This window comes from Psammomys obesus, unplaced genomic scaffold (genome assembly GCF_907164565.1).
Source record: "Psammomys obesus unplaced genomic scaffold, mPsaObe1.curated_primary_1811, whole genome shotgun sequence".
NCBI classification, from domain to species: domain Eukaryota; kingdom Metazoa; phylum Chordata; class Mammalia; order Rodentia; family Muridae; genus Psammomys; species Psammomys obesus.
In genome coordinates, this window is record NW_026591086.1 from 34,996,597 (window position 1) to 35,010,080 (window position 13,484).

The following is a 13,484-nucleotide window of genomic DNA, read 5'->3' on the forward strand; positions in this document are numbered from 1 at the left end:
TGGTCATCACCAGCAGCACAGGCCAGGACTTCACTGTGGTCTCAGTTGGCAGGGCAGGCTACTCACATAGGGCTATTCCTCTCCACCCTAGAGTCTCTATTTCCACCTCTCTACACAATGCTCAATCCATTCTGCTTCTCCTTCCCTTCCATCTCTCTCTCTACGACATACTTGCTCATCAAGTATGAGCCTCTGCCTGACTTCTGCCTGTCAGTGCTGTTCCTGTACTTTATTTTAATGCCACTAGGGCTTCTGACCATGAGGACAACAACAAAAACAAAATAGTGACTTAAGTAACAGTTTTCCTAATGTTCCTTTATGGCGTGCTTTGCATTTCCACGTGCGCATCACATTCTGGATTGGCGCCGCTGTTCATGCTGTTGGCCCATGTGACTGGGACTTTACAAAGCTAGCTAGGGATTTATGGATTCTCCTCCATTCTCAAAGCAATATTCAGACCACTTCTACTTCCCTTATCATGGGAACAAACCTGGCAAATGCGCTACCTTTAACGACAGTCTAGGTGCTCCAGGAACACACACACACACACTATATATATATATGCAGATTTTGGGTTGCACATATAATGATTCTGGTTTTCTGTGTGTATTTCTTTATATATATATATATATATATATATTTTTTTTTTTTTTTTAAATGTCAAGCAATGAAGACCACACAGAGAGTATAGTTCCTCGACCCCGCAGTACTTCTTTCAGCCTGGCTTCTTTATGTACACCAAAAAAATTACAGCATCATTTTATATTTTGATTCAGATAGAAGACACTGTTTCCTCTATAAGACAATGTAATGAAATTTAATTATGAATTAAAATTAAAGCATAATTCATTGTTTTAAAAGTGGCCATGATTGTTTAACTATGCTTTATTATACATTGCTCTTGTAAGGCTAACACTGCTCTCCTTGGCTGCTTTAGGAAGAGTGAGGGCAATTTAAATGCAAAATGTCTTTTTTTTTTTTACAAAGAAGGTGTAAACCTATGAATGCATCATTGCACATGTGGACGAGCCTTTCATAAAAATGGAAAGTGAGTAATGAGATACGTCTACTTCTCCAATGTGATTGCTTATGAAGTTCTGACAGGCACTCTTCTCTACAATTAACCGACGCTCAACAGTTTTTCGCCAAAAATATTTTAATTTAACTGATACAGTTTATGTGATAATAGTTATTCCAGATTCCCCAAACCCAGATACTCTTCGTATTTCTTCCATAATGGAATAAATTTTTTTCCTTGTCATTTCTCGATCTTTAGGTCAACAAATAAACAATTTGGGAAATGATAGTGCCTGGAAACACCTTGCTGTGCGATGGACTTAACAGTGCCTTTTGAATACTGTTATCCTCAAATCCTCAAACATGCTTATCCTTTGAGGTAAGGACACTCTTAAAATTGGATGTGTGCAGAGGGTGGCAACATTGTGACATTAGTTGCTGTGAACAGGGAAGGGTGTTCCCAGGCTTTCCTCCTGAGGCATGGTTGCATCAGTGTCCACTAGGGAGAGCTACCTTACAGCACACCACAGACACCAGCAAAGCCCAGTGTGGCAAGTACCCCTACCCACAAACAGTAACTGTAATGGGGAAACAACTGTATTTACAGCCTTCCCCAGGAAGATGGAAGTTGAAGAACACCTTCCAAAAGATACCAGGGTATTTGTCTGATTATATTTGTGGTTTTCAAGTAATGAAACTACACAGAAACAAATTTGGGGCTTGCTACTGTTTCTCTTTTAAATGAACAGTGCTCCAAACTATTTTACTGTCTAATTAATAACTCCTTTCTTGGCCAAGTACAAATAACTTCACGATAATATTCTTAATTTTATGAAAAAATATACTGTGCACATTCTATTGACTACTGCAAAAAGTTGAGCCATGAAAAAAAAAAAAAAAAAAAAAAAAACCTAAAGATTTATATAATGACTTACAAAGGTAAAATGTTACTTCCAAACATAAAGATTTACTGATGGCATAATAGCTGGAAAAGCCAAATAGTTTTAATTGTGGTACAATGTCAACAAACTGTTTCACACTTTTAAGAAAAGAGTATCTATTTTAAATATTATGTCATTTTTATAATCAAACTTGGCACTTTAAATCACTGTATTGGTAAGGAAAAACACTTGTATTGGATTTTAGATGCGTCAGCAGGTCATTTTAAATGTGTTTCATTTGAGAGGGGAAATATGTAAGAAATCATTGAGACTGTCTAAAATTTCCCAACTAATATGCATATGTTGATATAGCTTTAGATCACTAAGTGCTTAAAAATATATGTGCACTAGTTTTATATTACTCACCCTTTCAGATTATAAAATTTTAAGAAGCATCACTTCTTGTAATTTGAAAGGAGTTTGTACATATTTATATCACCTGCCTCAGTAACATATGCCTGTTGATTTGTGTGTAAAATTAACCAATTCTTCTTTCCTTCCTTCCCTCTGGTTTTATTTATTTTCTTTCCATATCATTTAGCTTTAGCCCTAGCCTGACAGTTTTTTTTTTCCTATTTTTCAAGCAAGTTTAAAGAGAAATGTTATTAAATAAAGGAATTCCATAAATATTGGTTAAAAGTTATAAATAGGTTGTCTTTGGTATTTGTCAACATAGAGTTCTTTCAATTAAAATATTTCCTGGCTACCCCAGCGTGGAGGCTGCGGAAATTGGCTCCACATCCAGCTGGCTGATTCAGTAAGAAATCAGCTGGCCTCAATTTAGACTTCTTTTCTTTTAAAGCAGTGCCAAATTGAGGATTAGTACATTGTGGAGAGGGGGGCGGGCAGCCCCACCCCTGATCGGCCATTCTTCATTCCCTAGAATGGGCTTGCCTTCCCAGCCCCAGCTGTGCACTGAATTAATCGACACGGGGAGCTTCTCTATCTACACTGTTTTCAACACGCTCATCAGGTCCTGTGCCACTTCTGACAAAAGCAAAATGTAGACCTGACGACTCTAACCCCGGAGGTTTCACTCAGACCTTAAATATAAACACGCACACCCCAAATGCCCACATACAGACAAAGCGCTGCAACTACAAACTGTGAAAACAGTCAATCAACAGCTTCATCAAAACTTAGGGAAATTGAGTCAGGGCAACAGACCAGAGCGTTTATTAAAGAACTGGTCCATCTTGGGAAATGGGTGTGACTGTGCTTCAGAGACCGGCTTTCCAAACACAGTGCATGAGAATAATTTAGTTGGCAAACAGCCTGAGGAAAGACACTCTTGCCAGTGCCTCCTACAAAATGTTTACCACTCTTCTCCAGCCTTTTTTTTTTTTCAACCCGAGCTAAAATGGAGCACACTAACATTTTTTGTCTGCTGGTTGATATCTCCCGTTAACCTGTGAGTCTCCCATTAAGTGAGTTTGTGGGGTTGTTTTGCTCTCACTCAAAAAACAAAAGGCCACATATATACATTACCAGGCATTCTTATCATACTAAAGCTTAGTCTTTCCTTTTTAAATACAACTGAAGAAAATATCTAAGGAAATGGTTTGGGGTTGCGGCCTCACTCAAACTGAGCCAGTTAGTAATGTTTGTTTGAGTTTAGGCTTGGATCATCCGTCTACACCTACAAGCATCTGCTAAAGGTCAGAAATAAAATTTGCTTCTTATTTTATGATTACATATGAAAGATGTTATGTTATCTTTTTTGTTAAAAACATTATAAAAGTAAAGAAAGATTATAAAATACATTTCAATAAAGGGTGTCTTCATTGTGCATATAATTTAAAAAGCTTTAGATTTGCTTTTTTGTATACGAATAAAACATGTACAATAAATCTATCTCTTGATAACTTATCTTAGGTAGCTCTGTAGCAATCGTGCTGGTAAAATTCTGACCAAAAGCCTATAATATCAAAGCTATTGTAAAAGTGTTTATAAATTTAATGTGGGCTATAGCTCTTTATGATTTCGGTTTTTATTCATTTCATCAAATTAATTTCTTAGTAAAAACTGTATCTTACCATGTTCCAAGTCTAAGGTTAATATCCCAACTGTCTCTTAGTACATACACCTAAGTCACTGAAAAGATTTTTAGCTTTACAAATTTACTTTTGATTTATCTAAATGTGTGAGACTAAAGCAAAATACCATCAAAATATCACCCATAAAATATGTGTTCTGTATCAGTTGCAAAAATATAAAATTTTAAGATGACATTAACATTTCTGAAAAGTACAGTGTTAGTTACACTGTTGATTTGTATTATACTGTTAGTGTCTGATTTCAATTGTAGGTAAAAATAAAAATTTAAAGCAAAGCACTGGCTTGTAAATCTAAAAGGGTGCCCAGTATTAAAAAGCATATTTGATTTCTCTCTCTTCAAAGGTGAATTTTAAAATCTGTATTAGATTTGTATGTTTGGAGAGAAACTAAAACAATAGCAAGAAGCAAACAGGAAAATAAATGTATTTCCGGATCAAAAAGCAATTTAGATTCCAATTGCTTTTGTAGAGATGAAATAGTTTCTGGGGCCAGATTAGCAGTGGGAAAAAGTCATTCAGACCCTGTGCCACTGTTGAGTTAGAATGTTGTTGGATCCCATAGGAAAACAAAGGGAAGTGCTTTTCATTTCTGGGCACTGTGCTTGTAAGTGTCTAAGAAACGTGGGTGGAAGTCAGGGGGACATCAGTGCCCATAAAAATGTGGCCTTCTTGATAGAAAAAGAAACAAATACAACTTTTCCACTGTACCTGGCACTGAAATGTTAAGGAAGTTTGCAGGGACAACCTGCTCTTTTACAATGGGTCTTAAATATTGTTTTCAAATATTCTTGATATTTATACTTTTGAGTCACTAAAGCTAGTGTGCTGGGTTAAGGACAGACACAATCCATCAGAGCCGCCAGAGCTGTTTACTGGTTTTACAGCTTCCGGGAAAGGCAGTTGTGGATAACTTTGGTGAATTGTGCTTGCTTTACTGACCTTCAGCTCCTACTGCCAGTGAACAGAGCGAATATGGCTCCATAAACTAATTGGTGACTCTTTATCCCTGAAGCTGGAACTTCCCTGTGGGATAAAATGCCTGCTTCATTTAGGACTGGTTTAATCTCTAAAATCTACCTCTTAATTGCAGCACTTGTGAAGGAAGGGATGAGAAGGCTAGCCTGATTTCTGTCTTTTGCACATCTTTTTACACTTCCATCCTTTTGAAGTCACGGGGTCCCATAAATACCCCTGCTTGCTTGTTGTCCAAAAAGAAGTTCTAAAACCAAAAAGCTCAAGAACAGAAAATGTATCTAATTTTATATTCATTGGCAAAATTAGAGTGATGATTTTATTAAATCACACGTAGAGTGATGCTTATAAAATGAACGTGTTTATTCTGTTTGACTCTGGTGCTCCCTCAAGAAATTAATAATGATAATAATATTGCTATACAGCAGGGATGTAGGTAAATCTTTTATTTTCTGTGATTGTAGGGTTGATTGGCATCAATCTCTTCATGTTTCTGACTTAAAGAAATTAACTGATAACTTGTTAAGAAAGTCATTTTTATCAGAAAAAAAGACAGCCCTGAGAGTTCATGCCCCCCTCTCTGTGTCTCTGAATCTCATTTTTTTTTAGAAGAAGATTTCATGTTTTCCTGTAGCCAGGGCTATCCTTAAACTCGTGATCTTACTGCCTGCTCCCGTCCAACTCTAAGATTATAGGTGTGCACCAATGCAACTGTTGTACATTACTTTTTCAATTAGAAAAAAAAATTATAATTCTTTTCTTGCATTTGAAATAAAAAACCGCATTTAGAATTGTCCTTGTTTTGCATGAACAATTCCTAAAGAGACAAAAGATACAAATAAATTGGTACCGTCATAGCTTTACATGTAATTCCTAAAATATTGTTTTCATAAATTTGAAATTTAGTTATTTGGATGTGCCTACTGAATCCTGGTGTTACTGATGAAACAAGAATCCCATTTTCTTGATGATCACATACTTAGTAGGAGCAATTAGTATTAATGCCTGTTTCTGAGAAACATTCACCTGGCACCTATGTGATAATAGGTTGAAGTGATTTTATGAGCCGCTTCCTGCTTTTATAAAGCTGGTGAAAGTTTTTCTTTTTTTTTCCTCAGTAAAAACGATTGCTGTTGATCTTATTAGAATATGGTGTATGGTTCTTAAAATAATCTGTTAGTGTTTTGCCTCCATGTGTTGGGGATCTGGGTCCCCTGGAACAGGAGTTACAGACAGTTGTGAGCTGATACATGAGTTCTAGAAACTAAACCTGGGTCCTCTGGACAAGGAGCCAGTGTTCTTCTCCACCAAGCCATCTCTACAGTTCCATGCTTAAATCAAGAATTATAGTGACCTTTTATTAAAGAATTTAATTCTGTTGGCATGAAGTAACACCATGTATTGCTTAATTTTAACATCAACTTGAAATAACCCAGAATTCCCTGAGAAGAGAATCTTTGGTGAGGAATTATCTAAATCAGGTGGGATTGCAGGCATATCTGTCAGGGATTATATTGATTGTCAACTGATGTAGGGAGACCTAGCCCATTTCAGACAGTACCATTTCCTAGGAAGATGATCTGGAACATTACTCCACAAGGGAAAGCTAACTGAGAGCAAGTAAATGTGTACATATTTTGTCCTGGTTATTAAATTTGAATGTGATGAGAGGAGCTTCTTGAATTAATGTCACAAATTCTCCAAAACGATGAACTGTGAACTAGAGTTGTAAGCTAAATCAACCCATTCTTTTCCTGTGTAGCTTTCTGTCAGGATATTTATCAGACCAGAAGAAATGAAAGTAGGATGGACTTCGTATCTGGTTTTGTTGTAGTTTTTAATCCTTCTTGCCTTAATATATTAGCACAGTTGCTTCGGCTCAAACAGCTTCTTACAACTACAGATAGAATATCAGAGCTGGGCAACTAGCATAGAGTAAAGAAGCACAGAAAAATGAAACTCATCCATATCCACTTCCACATCAGTCTAGAATGGTCTAGCCCTAACTTCACTTGACTAGAGTCACAATAGTGGCCTATCTTACTGGTTTGTATATTTTTGTATAGGGGCAGCGTTGTGTGAGTGTGCATGTTCACATTCACACGTCTGTGTGTGCTTGAAAAGGCCAGGATTCTGAATATCTTACTTGGTCACTCTTTCCCTACTTTTTGAATGAAAGTCTCACTGACTCTGGGACTCATTGTTTCTGCTATAATAGCTGGAAAAAGAGCTTGAGGGATCCAATTGTCTCTGTCCGCTTCCCATCCATAGTTCGGGTGCTAGAGCTACTGCACCCAGCAACTTGCATGGGTGATGAGGCTTGAACTCAGGTGCTCATGCTTGCACCACAAGCATGTTAGCAATTAAGCCATCCCTCCAGCTGGGAGACTATTTTCAAAGCAAATATACATCAGATATTGCATTTCAAGCCAGAATGAGTTTATAAGGTGTAGCGTCATTAACATACTTGTTTCATTTTCAATATTTTATACCCTAAATTTGGCCTAATATTTTTGATAACACAGATGCTAAAAAAGTTCTTGTTTGGAAAATTTTTAATGTATAGTCCTGTGAAGCTCTAGTTAAGAACTGTAATTCATATCAGACTGTGGAGATTAGTATTCTAATTTCATTCAATAATGTATGACATCACACAGATTAGCAAATTTTCTCAACCCCAATTAATATTTACATAAAAGCATTTTTTTCTGACAAACAAACTTTTTTACTGGGTATCACACATATCTAATGCTCAATATATGATAGTAGTAATTAGAAAGAAGATACACAAATAAATAGTGCCAACATAATACAGGAAATTATTTGCACAGAGGGCTGTTAAATCCCATGTATTTATACCTATTTTTTATTCCAGCCACTCTTGAAAATAGTGACACATAATACTTTTAAACCAGCATTGCCAATGGCAAGATAAAAACAGTAAATATCAAATCATGAATTTTTCTTTTATAATATTACATTGTAATCAAGAAAAAAGGAATATGAATACACATCATCATAAGTATGAAAAGTAATAATATTCTCTGTTGATATCACACTTTAATGAAAAAATGGAAAGTAATTTTAGCTACTAACTGAATAACAAGATATCATTAGCTCTAAGAATTTTATTTATTTTCATGTGTTTCATGCATAGTCATTCTTTCTAAGAGTATACATTCTATTTTATCTCTTAATTTAACTACACATCAAGATAATTATTGTAGAGTGTCACTTAAAACATTTCAACCTATTTTTAATGCCAGTTATTTTTTATCCCTTGCTTTGACAAGACATGTCTCTCCTTTTGGATATTTGTTGGTTTTCACAACCAATCCAAGAATCCTTTAATATGTCTTTGTGATAAGGTTTCAATAAAACAAGAATTTTCAAGTTAATTCTCATTGCCACTTGTGTAGACCATAATTGTAACATAATTCTCTATGCACCCACCAATTTATTACAAATTAACTGATTATTACTATTAAAAACAAAGTTGGTAATCCAACTGAGGAATTTTGTCTTTTATCTATTAAAGACTCAGGGATATCATTTCATTTCTATCTCTCAGTCCCTTGACTTGAATAGCTAGTAAAACTAATTTTCTTCATTAAACCCTCTGTTTTCATAGTGCCACATTTCTTTTTCCTCCTGAGGACTCTGTAAGATAAATGTACTACAGAGAACAAGGGCATGAGTAAGAGTCCTGCCCCATCGCTTTTAAACAGCTATCTAAAGAAGAAATAAGAAATCTCCCTTTCCAGGATCAGATGAATGGGGAGGAGGTCCCCCCCTATCAGTGGACTTGGAAAGGGGCATGGTGGAGATGAGGGAGAGAGGGTGGGATTGGGAGCGGGACACGGCTGGGATACAGAGTTAATAAAATGTAACTGATAAGAAAATAATAAAATTAAATAAAAAAAAGAAGTCTCCCTTTCAAAGGATCAAAGTGCAGCTTTTTTTTTTTTTTCACACACTATCCTTGCCAAGGTGGAAACCTTCTAACAAGGTCTAAAGTAAACAAATTTTAGATTGGAAAAGGAAAAGAAATGAAAAATTGACCTTGTGGGAGGCAAGGGAAAAGAGGATTGACTGCACAATATTAGTGTGAGATTTGTTTGTTTAAATAGCTTATTATATTTGCATTTTGATGACTCTTGTTTCCACGCTCTGCTTTCCTAACACTTTCTCTCAAATAAGAAACTGTGTTTTTCTGCACGTCTACACTAATGATTCCTCACTCAGCAAGGCTTGCACTTATTAAAGCTTTTTATTGCCACTTTGCTTAAAGAGGTGTTTGAACTCTAGCAGGTAGGCAAATCCAGAGGGGGAATTCATTTGAAAGTATTCATAACGGAATAGAGAGATGAAAAACAAAATTATTGCTGTGGACTACATTTTTCCCTGGTCTTTGCAGATACATCAGATTTCTGTTCTTTAACTCGGGAATATGAAAAGGAGCTTCTCTTGGGTCCAAATAGCTAACAGCACAAGAAATGTACTCTCATTCATCATTGTGTGAATATAAAAATTAAGGTGGTAGAAATATATGAGCTTTTCAAAGAGTATAATTACATAAACTCGTTATTTCCTTTCCATCAATAGCAAAATATTTTGAATAGAATACATGGCACTAGGACAAATAAGCTACATGATTTTCTAAGAAGTTTTCAAATCATCTACAATAATGTTTTTAGTAATTACTTTTTTCAAAAATTTTGTGGCTGATTAATTTTCTGATATTCTCTTAACTTGTTATAGGCACATTATGAAAATGGCAATTGGCATGGGATATTGTTGAATGACTTTCTTGTTAGAAATATTTTTCTGCCACAGCCTCTGAGTTCCTCACAGAGTGACAACATGACCTTTACAGAAATAGTGGTAACTCTTTAAGTTTCCAGATGTCCAATGAGCATTTCAGTCCTCAAACTACGTTGGTGGTAGTAGGAGATTTAAATCTCAATTTTTTTTTAAAGTTCCTTTCAGTTTTTAGCTTTCATTGGCATTTACTACATGCCTGTTCTAAATGAAAAAATATGCCAGGAGTTAATTATGTTTAAAACCTCAAAGGAAGGTGGAAAATATGAACTTGTTACAAAGTAAGAGGGTTCAAATTGTTGAACAAAAACCTAGGATAGAACCAAACAGGACTGGAAAATAAAAAGTCAATGAAATTATTTCTAATATTATTCTGTCATATCTGTAGATTGTAGAAGAGCATAATAGTTATCAGAGAGGCTTCACCCAGCCACTGATAACAGCAGATGCAGAGACCCAAACATGAAGTATAGCTCAGGGTGTCAAACAGAAGAGGTAAGGTGGTAGGAGGATTATAAGAGTCAAAGGGATAAGGGACTCCACAAGAGAACCCACAGAATAAGCTAAGCAGGGCTCATAGGGGCTCACAGAGTCGGAAGTGACAACGAGGGAGTGTATGGGTCTGACGCAGGAGCTCTGCATATATGTTATGGTTGTGTAGCTTGCTGCACATAGTGGGACTCCTAACTGGGAGTGGGAATGTCTCTAACTCTTTTACCTGCTCTTGGAACCCTTTTCATCCTACTGCACTGTCTTGCCATGAGGGTAAGTTATCATTATAATGTTTACAAATTTTCTTAAATATTTTAACCAACAAACTTTATGATTAACATCAACTAAGATGGGATTTCAAAACCCTTTATTATTGTAAGAAAAAAAATTATATTTCTCCTTGTTTAATGTAAACAGGCAAAGGAACACTTTCCATTTCAACAGGCTGTCATATGCTTCTTATTATATCAAATATGATAATTCTCTTATGAGATGGAAGTTATTAAATTGGAAAATTTTAATGCCTGAAGGATGAAGAAAGTCGGTGGAATTATGTAGGTTCACAAAGGATTTTAAATATCTAGTATAAACAAAGAATTTTTCAAATACCCAACTTAGGAACAGAATTTGCTTTGAAAGCCATGCTGATGCAATCTGACTTGCAATCTGACTTCCCTATACTTCCCTATACTGAGTAGTAAGTAGATATTCATGTACTTTGAATCCCTGAATTAAGAATCAGGCCACTTGAGGAAACTGGCTTTGCCAATTTCTTCTTATGCTTCCGTATTGCTTGCCATCAGCTTTACTAAAAGTGCTTAGTGTAAGCCAGATTCAAGGCTAATATTTCCTAGCTTTAATTTTCTTCAAAGATCTTCATTTGAGCTCTACTCACCACTCTCTTTCCCTCTGACTTTAAAGTGAACTGATTGAAGGGAGCTATAAAACTATTTCTTGAACTCAAGGCTTCAGATGCTACTATAGGTATCTCAGGACTCCCTTTCTAAGCGTTACTCCCTGAATCCTGCATCTAGTGCAAGTTTCAGGTGTTACTAATCATAGTTTCATTTCTCTGAGTTAGCAGTGAGCATTTACTCAACCACTTCTCTTAACTTTCATTAATGCCATTGTCCGGTGTTGACCATCAAGTTGCTGCAAATATGTTAACACCAAGAAAAACCAACCTCACCATACACTTAACAATCTCCATTTTCTAAATGTCATTTGGAGTCCTTCTCTTTTGCAGAGCCATTGCACATAGAACTCAATTACTCATATGCTAAATAAACTATAGATATAATCAGCAGTTAAAACTGTATTTGCTACACTCTAGTATAATTTGCAGCACTTAGAAAATGTTCAGTAAATATAAGGTGATTTCATTAGGGGAAAAAGTGAAGAATGAGAGGCAGGAAGGGGAAAGTATAGAAAGAACAGAATAGCAATTGTTACTCTGCTTTTAAAAAAAAGTTATTTTAGAGAGTAAGCGTCTTGTGTTTTTCATATCTCATCAACTCAATGTATTCTAGATATATAAATTTCTGTCAGTCTGGAGAATATAAGATAGAACTTAAATGTGTGATAAAAATATACTTTATAGTATAGTAATTGACACAAAAAGCTGATACTTGGTCCAAGTGTCCATCCCTGGAATGCACCTCCAATTTCCAAATGCAAAGGTAATATCTAAGATTTGCATACTTGCTGGCACTAGCCGCATCTTGTAATTTTTTATTAATCCTAACAATTTCAAATTATCAGCAAATTTTATTTTATTTAAACAAAGAGTAAAGATGTCAATGATGAGTGCTTCCTTGTTTTAATTAGCAGAAAGAGTTCACTCTCCAGACTTGTCCTCAATGGTTCTGTGAACACAGTTACTATTATTGTAAAGTGAGGCCTTACAAAGCACACGAGTGGCCGGCCCTTCTATGCCACTGCACCAGGCAGGCTGGAATGCCCCAGGCTTGTCAGTCCCATCACTCTTGTGACTATTGAAAAACACTGTATTGAGGTCAAAGAAAATGGCTACATTGTGATAATTTTTTTTTGTTCTCTAATGCATACCTCTTTCCTCTTAAAATATACTCTATCAAATAATGATGTCATCAGAAAATACCTTTTTAATATGATAGAAAGAATAAAAATGTGATGAAATACCTACTGGATTCATGATAGCTGTAAAGACAATAGTTATTATTTTGGCACTAATTTTGTCTCATTGATTTTTTTTATTGCTGCCCTTACCAGTAGACCTTAAATCCAGGCTTCGATTTCTTTTGCATTAACTCTCCTCAAATACAATGATTGCCATTTAACTTGGTGGTTACATAAGCCTAGTGAAATTTTAATGTGGACATCTTGCATTAACTTTCTTCCCTTTAACAACAACACAAAAGGAAAAGGTGGTCCCCAAATAAATGAAACTCAATTTCACGGCACATTATCTCTTTCAATTCTTTCCTCGCAGCTTTCATTTTCATTAAAATCACAGACAACCATAAATTAATAATTACTTCAGGTTGACTAAATGCAGGCCGTACTATTTAGCTCTTTCCTACAGTATCCCTTCTTGTTCATGCTGGAAAAATGTTAATTTAGATAATGTGGCTTGCCCTTTGTCTTAGCGTTCTGTTTTGCAGTTTCACTGATCTATAATGGTCTGTTCTTATTAGATAGTATTAACTTTATCCGTTGTTCAATCAAGCTTTACACTTTGCTTGGAAGATAACTACTGCTAACTCTCAATTGAAATGTGCCATTATCTATATATCTTTTATATTTCAATTCTTCTAAAAGTCTTTCTGTGTTTACAAACTCAATTGTGATTCCACGCGTACATAAATGCATTGTCCCTCAACTTAAAGTGTGAGGAGAGGCACTTTAAAGGCAAATTGAAATATGTGCATAAAAGCCTAACCCTTTATAATTGTGTAAGTTGCCGAGACTAGCACCATTTGATGCCCCAAAAGAAGCAGTAACTAAAAACTTAAGCCTACACTCTCTCTCTAGTTTCACTATTATATGAAAACTACAATTAGCTTTAAGACAAGTTATTGTGTTGTTTACAAACCCTACTTCCTTAGACAGCTTTTTAAGATATGCATCTATTTTTATAGAGGTTCCAGAGGGAAGGCAGTTACACAATCAGACATTAGTACACTGAGAACAATAAAGCCAAGAT